The 12,311-nt window shown below is 43.2% G+C and overlaps 1 long non-coding RNA gene across 1 annotated transcript; it reads left to right on the top strand.

The window, feature by feature from the left end:
• The first annotated feature begins 201 nt into the window (after positions 1 to 201).
• LOC128349638 (uncharacterized) lies at positions 202 to 4,527 on the top strand. Its single transcript, XR_008318904.1, has 3 exons — positions 202 to 253; positions 2,921 to 3,078; positions 4,420 to 4,527. It is a non-coding gene; the product is annotated as an uncharacterized LOC128349638 (long non-coding RNA).
• Positions 4,528 to 12,311: the final 7,784 nt, after the last annotated feature.

The following is a 12,311-nucleotide window of genomic DNA, read 5'->3' on the forward strand; positions in this document are numbered from 1 at the left end:
AGCTGCAAGCATGGAAAGCCCTCCAAGGCCTAGCAGGCCTTCCCAGCATGCTTTGCACTGCCAGCAGACTGGGAAGCATCATGATGATTGGCCACAGAGGAGCAGGAGGTGGATCCAAGTCTGTTGAAGTGGCTCCAATTACAGAATCATAATGTGTGTTTCACAGAGTGGCACATCCATGGATGGCAACCCCTATAACCACAGCTATCTATTGTTTCCATGCCTGCTGTGTCCCGATGGCTGGATGAAAAAGGTAAGTGGATCCAAACATGACCAGAAAAATAAGGTAGGAGAGCTCTCCTCTCCTCCCATCTTGATTGAGAGTAAGGTATAAAAGTTGGATTACCCTGCTTGGAGCAACCTGGATAAGAGGGATTTGTGTGGGTTCTTACAATCATGCAAAACAGGATAACCCAACTCCTACCTTGATTTTATTAGTTGTGTAAACAGGCCTTATAACTCACCCTTCCTCTGAGAAGCTCAGAACATACATGAAGGCTGTTCTTACAAGCAACCTAACCCAGGTTAGAGCAGCCCAGCCTGGGTTAGGCTGCTAGTGTTATCTGCCAGGATAACCCCACTTTGCAACCCAGCCTTTAGCTGAGGTTAAGGGAGTGAGCACGGGATCATGTGTGTGCTCGGGCTGCTTGCAACCCAAGTGCACGCAGAGATAGGCGCCTATAGCACCCATCTCATGGGGTATCCCCCAATGCACTGTGATTGTCACGCAGTGCATTGTGGGATAACTGGGGGCTGGGACACATCCTGGTCTTTGGAGATCCGCACTGCTTGGAGCAGCACGGATCATCTGGGAGTGCGAGCCACGCTCCCAGCAGCATTTATTGGTCATCTGGGTGGGAAGGGAAGTTGGACCCTGCCTCCCCCCCCCCCACCTGCATGATCTTGCGAATTGCCTCATCAAGTTATATATTCTTTTTCCCCCTCACAAGAATCCTGTTGTTGTGTTAGATTGAGAGGAAGTAATTGATCTAAAGTCATTCCGTGAATTTAAATCCATGGCTCCCTAGTCCAAAGTTAACGCTGAGGCTATTCACATGATAGACGAAAACTGGACTAAGGGAACCTTGCCTGAGTTGCTGCAGCATGGCTCTGCACCACATGCCGCAACTCATGAGGAAACCCCCCACCGGAAGGCTACAACAAGCCTCCCGGCATTGGGGGGGGGGCTCCCCAGAATGCCCCACACACTTGCACAGGACATTCTGGAACATTAGGGGGCTGGGCAGCCACCCCAACCAGCTCTGTGATGAAGCCAGTAATTGTGTGGGCGACCATGTAGGCTGCCCAGGGACGGCTTGGCGATTGTCTGCGGGTAGGGATAAATTAACTGACTCTCTCGGCAGACCCGCCCAAAGCTCTTCTCACGGATTGTGAGATGAGATTCACTGTATCAAACTGCAGATGTTCTGACACTGCTGCAATAAAACTATGGGCACAGAAGTGGTCTCAAGGATCAGCAGTGATCCTTGAGACCACTTCTGAGGTCTACCTCCACATAACAATCTGCTTGTCTGGAGTGACCCTTCACATGGAAAAGCAACTTCAATCTTGTGTTTAAGTGGATTTGTTATATGCCCCCATACTTCTTGCAGAAAAGCAATATCTATAGTTCCTTCTAAATCACATAAAAATATAGGGTTAAAAAACACACATCAATACTATCCTGATGAAGAGTTATTCCAACTCATTTTATTGAATGCGTTTCTCATATTTGCTTGAATGATTTCCTGCCATATATGGAATTGTGAGCCACCCTCTTTATTCATGGGATTCCCAAACCAACATAAATAAGTGGCAAAACTTTTGTGCAGTATTAGAATCAGGGGTTGGCATTGTTGGGTAATGCTAATAGTCCACAGCCCTCAGGAGGACCTACTACTGATCCTTGAGTCCACTTCTGTTCCCATAGTTTCCATATGATGGTGGTAGAAGAACCTTTGGGGGCTCACCCATGTGGCGGGGGGGGGGGTCAGCACAGTGCAGTTTGTCCAGGTCTCTCTGAAAAATGGAGCTAGGTAAAGTGTGCCATCGAGTCAGTGTCGACTCCTGGCGACCAGAGTCCTGTGGTTGTATTTTGGTAGAATACAGGAGGGGTTTACCATTGCCTCCTCCCGTGCAGTATGGGATAATGAGCCGGGTCTCATGATCTGTGAGACCCGGTTTCTTTGGGTGAGCGGGGAGAGTGGGCTAAGCGGGCTCACAAGCGGAGACGGAGCCCTGGGCGGCCGGATCGGCTGCCCACATGATTGCTGGCTCCGAGACAGAGCCGGCGGGGGCTGGGGAGCTCGGGGGCCGCATGGCCCCCGGAAATGCCAGTATGCCCTGCGCAAGTGCGCAAGGCATAATGGGGAGACCCCTGGAGTTGGGAGGCAGCTTTTCACCTCCCCTCCAGGGGTCTACTTGTGAGTAGGCACAGCACGAACACGATTTGGGAGACCAGGTTTGCAGAGCACTCGCTCCGCAAACCTGGTTTTGGGGCAGGGGTTCTTGAGTGGGTTACCCACTCTAGAACCACCGGGCTTGCAGCCGAGCCCGGTGGTTCTGACGATCTGCAAAAATCAGGCTAGGCTCTCCTAGCCCGATTTTTGCAGATTGTCAGAATAGTCCCTATGCCTTTCAGCATCTTCCTATATCACTGCTGCCTGATTTAAGTACCAGTGGGGATTCGAACCGGCAACCTCTGGCTTGGTAGACAAGCCATTTCCCCACTGCGCCATTAGATGGCTTAATCTGGAGCTAGTGGTGTCTAATCTAAAGGGAAAAGAGTATTCTTTGGGTCTTTATTCCTAGCCCAAGATAAAAGGTTATCTATTATTGTTTTTAATATGGAAAATTCACATTTCTATTGTACGTTCTTTTAGAAACCTAAAATGCCTTTCTTTTCTTTTCTTTTCATCAGAATCCTAATGTCTTTGCATCTTGTCATCAGGCCCCTGGAGTTGAAAATAATATGAGTATATCACTGGTAAATGTCATAAGTACTGAGAGATGTCAACTGACCACAGTTAAGAGGTCTGGAATTCAAATCAAGAGCAACTGATCTTTATCTGAAATGAGGTGCTGTAACATTCCTAACCATTTTCAAGCATGTTCCATCTTAAACACACTCTTTTAAGGCTACTGTAGGGTTTCCTTATACCCATAAAGATTGTAAACTATCAGTAATTGAATCCAATTAGGATGCAACTGTCTTGTTTTAAATGAATGGAGAACCAGGAGAGCATTCTCTTGTGAGTTGCAAATTTCATGACTTAGTACTTTCAAATTCTATTCAAATCCAGTGCATATCTAACATTAAGGCATATATAATAAAGCTGTGAATAACTTTGGAAATGGATTTAAAAAGCAAAGAGGAGACTTAGCTCTGTTTCAGAGGTAAACAGCCTGAAAATCCCACCTCACTACAAGTCATAGAAATATACTTTACTCATAGTATAATGCCGCTATCTGTGTATGGGAGGTTAAGAGACTCAAAACTTCTAAATTATGAATAAAAAAGAACAGATACATTTTTATATGATATTTTTTCTTCATTTAGGTATTTATATGTTAATGTGAGAATGTCTCATAGAGGAAACTGCTAACATGTATAGCTATACAAATTCCCTCCCAAGTTTCAACCACAAACTAGTGGCACAATCTAGCATGACTAAGAAAAAACCCAGGATAGGACTATGCAGATGAAGGGTTGGGGCTAAAGCAGGCTTGGTTTTTACCAGCTAGGGTCACAGGAATCACCAAGGGCAGGAAGCTGGTTTCTTAGCTCCACCCCACACAGAGGTTGAAGACAAATGGTTTGCCACATGTAGACAGTACCATGGAGAATAACTGAAAATAGTTTCCATATGGCAATGCCGGGTGACATCTCAAAAACCAGAAGAGTGGCTGAATAAGATTTCTATTGGTGAGGGCATATTATATTACTGTACTGTGAGCCCTTCTTCTTCCTATTAACTGACATTAGCAGAAAGAACAATGCATATCAGACCAACCAAAGGTATGTAAATATGCTTACAAACCAGCTTCATTCAAAATTTGTATTGCTTTGATGCATACCCTTTACCCATTCAAGTGTAAAGGACATCACCAGTCCATGGGATTTTGCCATGCAGATTTCAGCACACTAAAAGCTGCCTATGTGAATAATCTGTTGGCTTTTCCCATTCTATTTTTCATGTTGTTATTTTACCAAACAATGGTGAAGTGAAGGTGTTTTGCTAAAACACTAGGATGGTTTCCAGATAGCAAGCTTTTCACCACAAAAAGTGGTGTAACTGTGACGTTTTGTGGTGCCGATTTAAAACCGCAGTTGAAATCTGGGCAAATAAAGCTTCTTTCTTTCTTTCTTTCTTTCTTTCTTTCTTTCTTTCTTTCTTTCTTTCTTTCTTTCTTTTGCAGTGCAGATTCGTCGTTATAGGGCTGTAACACAGCAATAAAACACGAAAGAAGGTATCAGAAATATGAACATTGCTTACAGCGCTGGGACTGTGATGTCAAGACACAGGCAGTATGGAAGGACACTTAAAGGTTACGTCATGACACTGTGGTAGCGTGCAATCAGGAAAGCACCTAGGAGAGCAAACAATGATGCTATGGTATTATTCAATAAATCATGTGAGCAGCAATCTGCTTTGCAAGCCACCATGATCTTTTGTAAAGGTTTGACACTCCTTCCCTTCTCCTTCCATGGGGAATGCCACTGAGTCCCATAAGGAGCTTTGACATGAAGCGATATGCAATTTTTGAATGTATTTTTAATGGGGTGGATTTTTGGGGAAACATTTTGTGGGACTTTTTTGTGGGTGATTTTGGGAAGATGATTGGGTGATAGTTTTGTGAAATATTTAGGTCTGAGACTGTAGCTGATTGGAATCTGGACTAATTCCACGAAGTACTGTTATCCAAAAAGAAAAAAAAATCTGTTTAAGGTGGTAGTGAAAGTGAAAACCAAAAAGTCCAAACACTTGACTTTACTAAGAGGAAAACTGCAACTGATTTGAAACTCAAGAAGCATTTGCATACCCTTAATCTTTTGGTGAACATTTGAGGAGACTTGACGATTGCTTTTCACAGCCAAATAGCTAAACACACATCCCCTCTTAGCTGTTTACTTTGTGATTAACCAATAGTAGCTAGGAATAATAATTGGTCATGGCCATCCATCCTAAGGGGTTGATTAAATGGGAATAAGCTCAGAATTCTCTCTCTCTCTTTCTCTCTCTCTCCCTTTCTCTCTCTCTTTTTACTGTAAGGCTTTTCTGTGGTAATTCCACCATTCATTAGGATGGAAAAACTGGCATTAAACCAAGTGCTTCTGCCAAAGCCATTATTTCCATCATCACACTCTGCATCAGTCAGCACTGCAGCCTTGTGGGAAGACAATATTCTGTCCCCTTGTGGTTCTTAAGTTATGACTAAGAAGCTTATATATATTAAAAGGAGGGTCTTCAGCTAGTCTCTTAATCTTTATGAGCCTCAATAATAGCCAACTCTGTTTCCAAAATTTAGAAACACTTGCTTTTAACTTAAAAAGGTCGAGTATGTTAGGAGATAAGTCTCAGTTCAATACGATTAAAAGCTACACAGCTTTTTCAAGTGCCTGTGTGCTTTCTTTTTCCTTTTTTTTTTTGGAAAGGGGACCTTGTAGCTTTAATGCAGTCTTTTCTTACTATAACATTCTGTTTCTTTAAGAGGATAATTGCTGAATTGAAATTTGAGAGTGTTATCTTAATAACCAATTACTCAAATAACTTTGAAATTGGCTTAAATTGGCTCGTCATGCTACATTTACCTGAATCTTTTTATGAGAAAGTTAAAAGCGGGGGGTGGGGGTGGAATCTTAGATGTTTAAGTTGTTTAGTACCGCTGAAGGTTTGGGTTTGCAGGGCCAAGTCTGACCTGAATTTAGATTCCTTGTATGGCTGCATCCTCCAATATCCTGGAATGGTAAACCAGGATAGTTGATCACTGCCAGTCATGGTAACACAGCATAAATCCGCACACCATTCTCGGAAATCTTTAGAAAAGTAAATAAGATTGACTTCTCGCTCTTTGTTGTGAGAGTGCATTTATTCACTGACTGATTACAGAAGGAATTTTCCAGTCCTTTTGCAATACGATTGCAGCTTAATATTCGAATGGCTTATAGGAAAAAATGTATTTGTGCTAAGATTAGGGTAGATGTATCCCTTAGTATGCTTGTAAAATCCTTACAAGTGGAAAAAAATCAGAATCTTAAAAAAAATAAATTTAAAGCTCTGACATGTTTATTAGTAGCTTTGTTAGATGAATAGATGACTGTTGGAACCATGTATATTTTTATATGTAGCCATAAAGTTCTATAATAGAACACTTGATCTTGCTCAGCAGTACGGAGTCCCAGTCCTTCCTTCCATTTCAGCAGCCATTTTAAAAGCTGCTCCTGAACATTATGCCTTTAAGTTTGTGCTACAAACTATGCCACTTGCACAAACAATTTGAGGTATCAGTGTGTTTCTAGTGGCTTCATTATTTTATTAGGGAATTGTATACAACAGCCTCGGGTTGTCATTTGTTCCTGCTTCATGAATGACAAATGCCTGTCGGAAAAGTACTGCCTGTTAGAATGTACCAAATGCCATCCAGACTAGTAACAGCCACTCCTAATTGACAAAGACAACCAAGTTCCTCACATGTCTCTCCCAATCAGTTCCACTGCAGTCATATGGCTGCATTGTTCTCTGAATATCTGACATAACCATATGTCCCTAAAGTAATATTCTGTTCAGTCTCAGAGATAGGACACTTGTGAGCCTGAAACTCTTACTCAGTTAAGATCTGTTCACATGATCCAGCTAGGGAGCCAGTGTGTGTGGGCTGAGTCAATATTTGTTTCAGTTGGCCACATGGTGAAGGGGCATTTGATTGATTCACCAGCTGCCCAACTCACTGTCGGTGCATAATGAAATCAGTTCTAGTGTTGGCGATATGAGTACAAGGAATTGTTTTAGCAAAACTTCCACTATCTTTTAGGGCAACATAAGTTAAGGCTGCATTTGAATAATAGTCTGAAAAGATATTTCAGAATTGTAATCCTAACCTGGAAGTAGAAAGTTTGAGCATATCCTTTCAGAAGCTGCGAAATGACCGTCCTCACTGTTGAAAAGTTAGAGGTATTTAGATGCTTTTCACTTGGGTTATTATCATAGCTCTGTTCAGGCACATGTGCCGCCATGTAGGAACATAGAAACATAAGAAGCTGCCATATACTGAGTCAGACTCTTGATCCATCTAGCTCAGTATTGTCTACAGAACAGACTGGCAGTGGCTTCTCCAAGGTGGCAGGCAGGAGTCTCTCTTGGCCCTATCTGGAGATGCCAGGGAGGGAACTTCGGACCTTCTGCATGCAAGCATGTCATTGCTCCTCCCAGAGCGGCCTCATCATCTTACAGCACTTACATGTCGTCTCCCATCCAAATGCAAACCATGTTGGACCCTGCTTAGCAAAGGGGACAATTCATACTTGCTACCACAAGACCAGCTCTCCTCCCCCAGTAGAAATACTTTGGGGAACTGGAGATGTGCTTGCTGGCCCCACTCCTGACCTCCATGGAATTTGCCTACACAGCCTATGAGCATACATGCCACATGCCTATATGCTGAACCTATATCCTCCCCATTTCATAGACTGCAGCTTACTGTACTGAGAACCCCCTTCTGTACCCAGAACACAAGGGGGTCTGGGTGTGTGGTCATCAGCAGTGTTACCTGTGTTCATAGGAACATAGGAAGCTGCCATATACTGAGTCAGACCATTGGTCTATCTCAGGATGCACATCCACAATGTCTCCCAGCCACATCCACAATGGATGTGGCTGGGGATGATGGGAGTTGTAGTCCATCAACATCTGGGGGCCCAAGGTTAAGAAACCCTTGTCTATCTAGCTCAGTATTTTCTTCACAGACAGGCAGTGGGTTCTCCAAGGTTGCAGGCAAGAATCTCTCTCTCAGCCCTATCTTGGAGATGCCAGGGAGGGAACTTGGAACCTTCAGTTCTTCCCAGAATGGCTCCATCCCCTGAGGGGACTATCTTGCAGTGCTCACACTTCTAGTCTCCCATTCATATGCAGCCAGGATGGACCCTGCTTAGCTAAGAGAACAAGTCATGCTTGCCACCACAACGCCAGCTCTCCTCCTATATATTCCCTGTAACAGGGATTCCTAGTTGTTGACTATAACTCCCATAATCCTGAGCTAAGTCCAATGCAGCTGGGGACGATGGGAGGTGTATTCCACAGCATCTGGGAATCCCTGTTACAGGGAACACTGATCAGCAGTCATATCCTTCCTTCTCTGCCCCCTTCACACATGCATCTCTAGCCAAATGAATACTTACACAGGGTTAATGTGTGATTACTTCCTAATATGATGACAGAATATAAAATCAAACACAAAAATGACCAGTTTGTTGATTCGATGATTGCCAGATTCACCATGTTCCACAGATCACAGGCCATCAGTATTAACTTGTGCTAATTGTTAACTTCTGTAATCTTGGGTGGAAGGAGTGCGGTGTCATCCATACAAATGTATCTCCCACTTTCTGTTATTCATGAGATTGCAGGTGAATGTGGAGGCCTGCACCATAAGAAAAGAACAGTCGCATGCAGCAGTGTATAAATCGGCCCTAATTCTGCTCTATTCATTGTTCTGTGGTAGCTGGGTTTAAGTCCTACCTCAGCAATGACTTACCTGGTGGCTACTGGCAAGGCACCCTCTCCTGCTTTCAGTGCCTTTCATCTGTAAAATGATACCACCTCATGCCCCAGCCCGCTGATGACAGAAATGGCAGCTATCACCATTAGGATGTTCGCCTCTTCAGATGAATGAAAGAATGAAATAAGAATGAAAAGCCCAGGCAGGAAGGTGACTGACACAACAGGGGTGGGACTTGTGGCCTGCTTTGCCCTTAGTAAGCATGTACCAGCAGGCTTTTGTTTAGAATGACTGTACAGGACTAATGTGAAAAGAAGAACCAAGCCAAGGATAAGATGGTGGTGTCAGATCACTACAGACCAGTGGTGATAGCTCTCCAGTTTTATAACCTCATGTTTAGGAGTTACAACGGCACATTCTTTGCCTGTATAAGGTGCCATATTCAGTTGTCTTGCATTCAGTCAAAGGATCTCAGTTGGCAGGGCTGGGCCCCTGAATGTGGAGAGCCATTATCAGTTATGGCACAGAGCACAGGGCGAGATGAATTAGAATTGTGACGCGCTATAAAGCAGCCTGTTAAGAGGAAGGGGGTCACCATGGGCATGGGATGAAGACAGAGATGATGTCAGGATTTCACTGTGATGTTGCCACATAAGCAGTCCTTATGCGCAGTCCATAAGCGACTCCACATAAGCAGCCGACATCACGCTAAAAAAGGTGTTTGTTGATCATGTGCACCAGACTCTCACACAAGCAGTGTGGCCCAGGTGGATATGCTGCTGGTGTGCTCAGGCTGCAGATAGCTCCTTTTAAATGTGACACCAGCCACATGGAACATCTACACAAGACACTGCTATTCACAAGGCAGCGTCTTGTTTAAATTCTTCTTGCCTGGGGCAAAGGAAGGTCGAGCCTGGAACAACCACCAGTGAGCTACAGTGCCAGTTAACCATCATCCTGGGTGCTTGTTTCCTCTCCTTGGTCACAAATGTTATATCTGCACTTGGGAGCTAAAGCAGGAGGGATGGTAGCAGACAAATAATTCCTCTTCTTTATGGTTAATAACAATAGTAAGAAGTTGTAAGTTAGGATCTGCACATAATACCGTACCATATTATGCTTCCTGAAGCAACATTCCCATGAAGAAACTGGAAATGTGGGAATGTGGGAAATGTTAAGACATGTTGGCTGTACACAGTATTCTGCTGTAATGATTTTCTGTGTTGCCAAAAAGACTTAAGATCTTCGAAGAAACACATTTTTCTTTAAATCTCTTATTTTTCCCTTAATGGAAAACAGACGTTGGATTGTACCTGAAAGTAAAGAGCAAAAAAGAAAAAAGAAAAAGAAAAAGCCTGAGATATCTGCAGGCATTTAAGGACATGTGTATAGGATTTAGGCGAATGTAGAGCCAAAAACATAAATGATAAATGATATATGGCTGTGAGCAAATTATTTATTTCCACTCATAAGAAATAGCTATCGCTAACTTCATAGTGATCCATATCTACAAGGGCCTGATTCTGCAGACACTGCTATTAAATCAAGGGTATATACCTGTAAACCAAAGTATACCATTTGACAATTTTCCCCAAGGCATCATAAAATAAGTGTCTATATATGCCTTCAAGAAAGATTTCAACAGCCCATTTCCTGTCCCCAACTCAATCCCTCTTTACCTTCCGCTGCTTCCCTGCCTACTCAGCCATATTGTAGCCTTGCTCAGTGTTACCAGATGTACAAGAATCCTCATATGTGCAGAAGAATTTAGGGGGTCAGCATGAAGTACAGGAATACTTGCCTTATTTTATATGAGAATTTGACCCACTGGGAGTAGCCCAATAGAAAGAGGTAGGAAGAGAGCTTGAATCTTGAAGATTCTCTCCACAACTTGCAGAAATTTGACCCTGCTGACTGTCTATCTAAAATTGGGCTGGGGCAGAATTTGTTACAGTCTTTTTCTTAAGTAGAATGAGATGGGAAGCATGGCCCAGGATTTTGAATGCAGTTCACATGCATGCACAGAAGCAGTTTCTGCCGTTTCTGCCACCAGGCTGCCGGGTGAAGGCTGAAAGCCAGCTGAAGAGCGCCCGAACCGAGCAAGAGGGTGATTTAGAAGGCTGGTGGGGGGAGGCGGAACCTCCACGGACCCCCCACCAACACCTCCAGGAACTCCCCCAAGGAGAGTAAAAGGTTAAATATATTTTTAAAAGAATATAAAGATTGTGAATCCCCCAAACCGAACCAAACCAGGAGGGATTCAAGTGGGTGCCGGATAGAACTGGCCCAGTTGGGTTCAAGGCTGGTCTGGCCTTGAACCGAACTGAGCCAGCTGGTTCCGTGCACATCCCTAGAGTACATCCTGAGGACTACCAGCCCGAAGTGCCTCAAATAAATTGGTGGCAAGAAGGGAACTGCTGTATTCTTAGAACTTGCAGAGCAGCTGCAATTCCATGAGACACAACCAGAGAGAAATATAGCTGTTATTGCTGCTATGCCAGGCTGAACCTAACTAGCAAAAATGCAATTCATTAAGTGAGTGAGTGATGTTCCATTGGGTGGAGGACAAATGAAGATCAGTGTTTCTATATGTATATTTTGAGGAGCATGTTTCTCCTTCTAATATTGGCTATTTCAAGGCACCTTCCTGATATCAGCTCTCTCTCCACATCTTCCTTATTTCCCTTCCCAAGTTTCCTGTGGTGGCTTTCTTATTCATTACCACCACAAATTTGAACATCTTGTGGAGCTTCCATCCTTTTTTTTTTTTTTTAAATCATCTTTCTTACTCAGAGGAAGCCAAAGAACCCCATGATATCATGTTGTGGGACTCCAATGTTCATACATGACTTACTTGTAATTTTTTTTACATGACTTACTTGTGAGTTTTACTTCATTAATCCATCTATTTATTCTATGATCCAACAAAATATTACACAAAAGCAGCAAACAAAACTACTTTCATGCACATATATGTTATACAGGCAGTGTTTCATTGTTTCTGAATCCAATATACAATTTATTTATTTGTTAGATTTTTGCCCCTCCCACTTCAAGAAAAGCTTCCTAGGGCAGCTAACAATGTTAAAATAAACAATGAGAATAAATAAAATCGTATAAAACAATCATACTAAATACAAATCACAATTAAAGGAGACTAAATGTTGCTCATATGGCAGATATTAAGATACCTAAATACTTATTTTAAGCCTTGGAAACACTATCTCTTTGGCCAACTGCTAAAACATGCCAAATCACACCTCAGAGGCAAATACTGTTATTATGGTTCAGCGTTAAATCTCGGTTTGTCATTTGGCACACAAATGTCTCATCCAGGCCAGCTCTTATCTCAAATTCCAATAAGTGGTCCCTTGTTTAATCACAATATAGGAATGGTTCAGAAGATACAGTATCTTACTGGTTATTAGAAAGAGGATGTGCTGAGAGATCGCCCTTTCCAATGTCTTCTGTGGACATCCCAAAACTGTCCCAGCACATGCCTTTATCACACGGGGGGGGACTGTTTGTCCAAATGGCTGCTCTGCACCCCCCCCACATACTTTGATCAAGAGTGGCTCCAAAAGGGGAGGCAAAGG

The sequence above is a fragment of the Hemicordylus capensis genome, chromosome 3 (assembly GCF_027244095.1).
Source record: "Hemicordylus capensis ecotype Gifberg chromosome 3, rHemCap1.1.pri, whole genome shotgun sequence".
NCBI lineage: Eukaryota > Metazoa > Chordata > Lepidosauria > Squamata > Cordylidae > Hemicordylus > Hemicordylus capensis.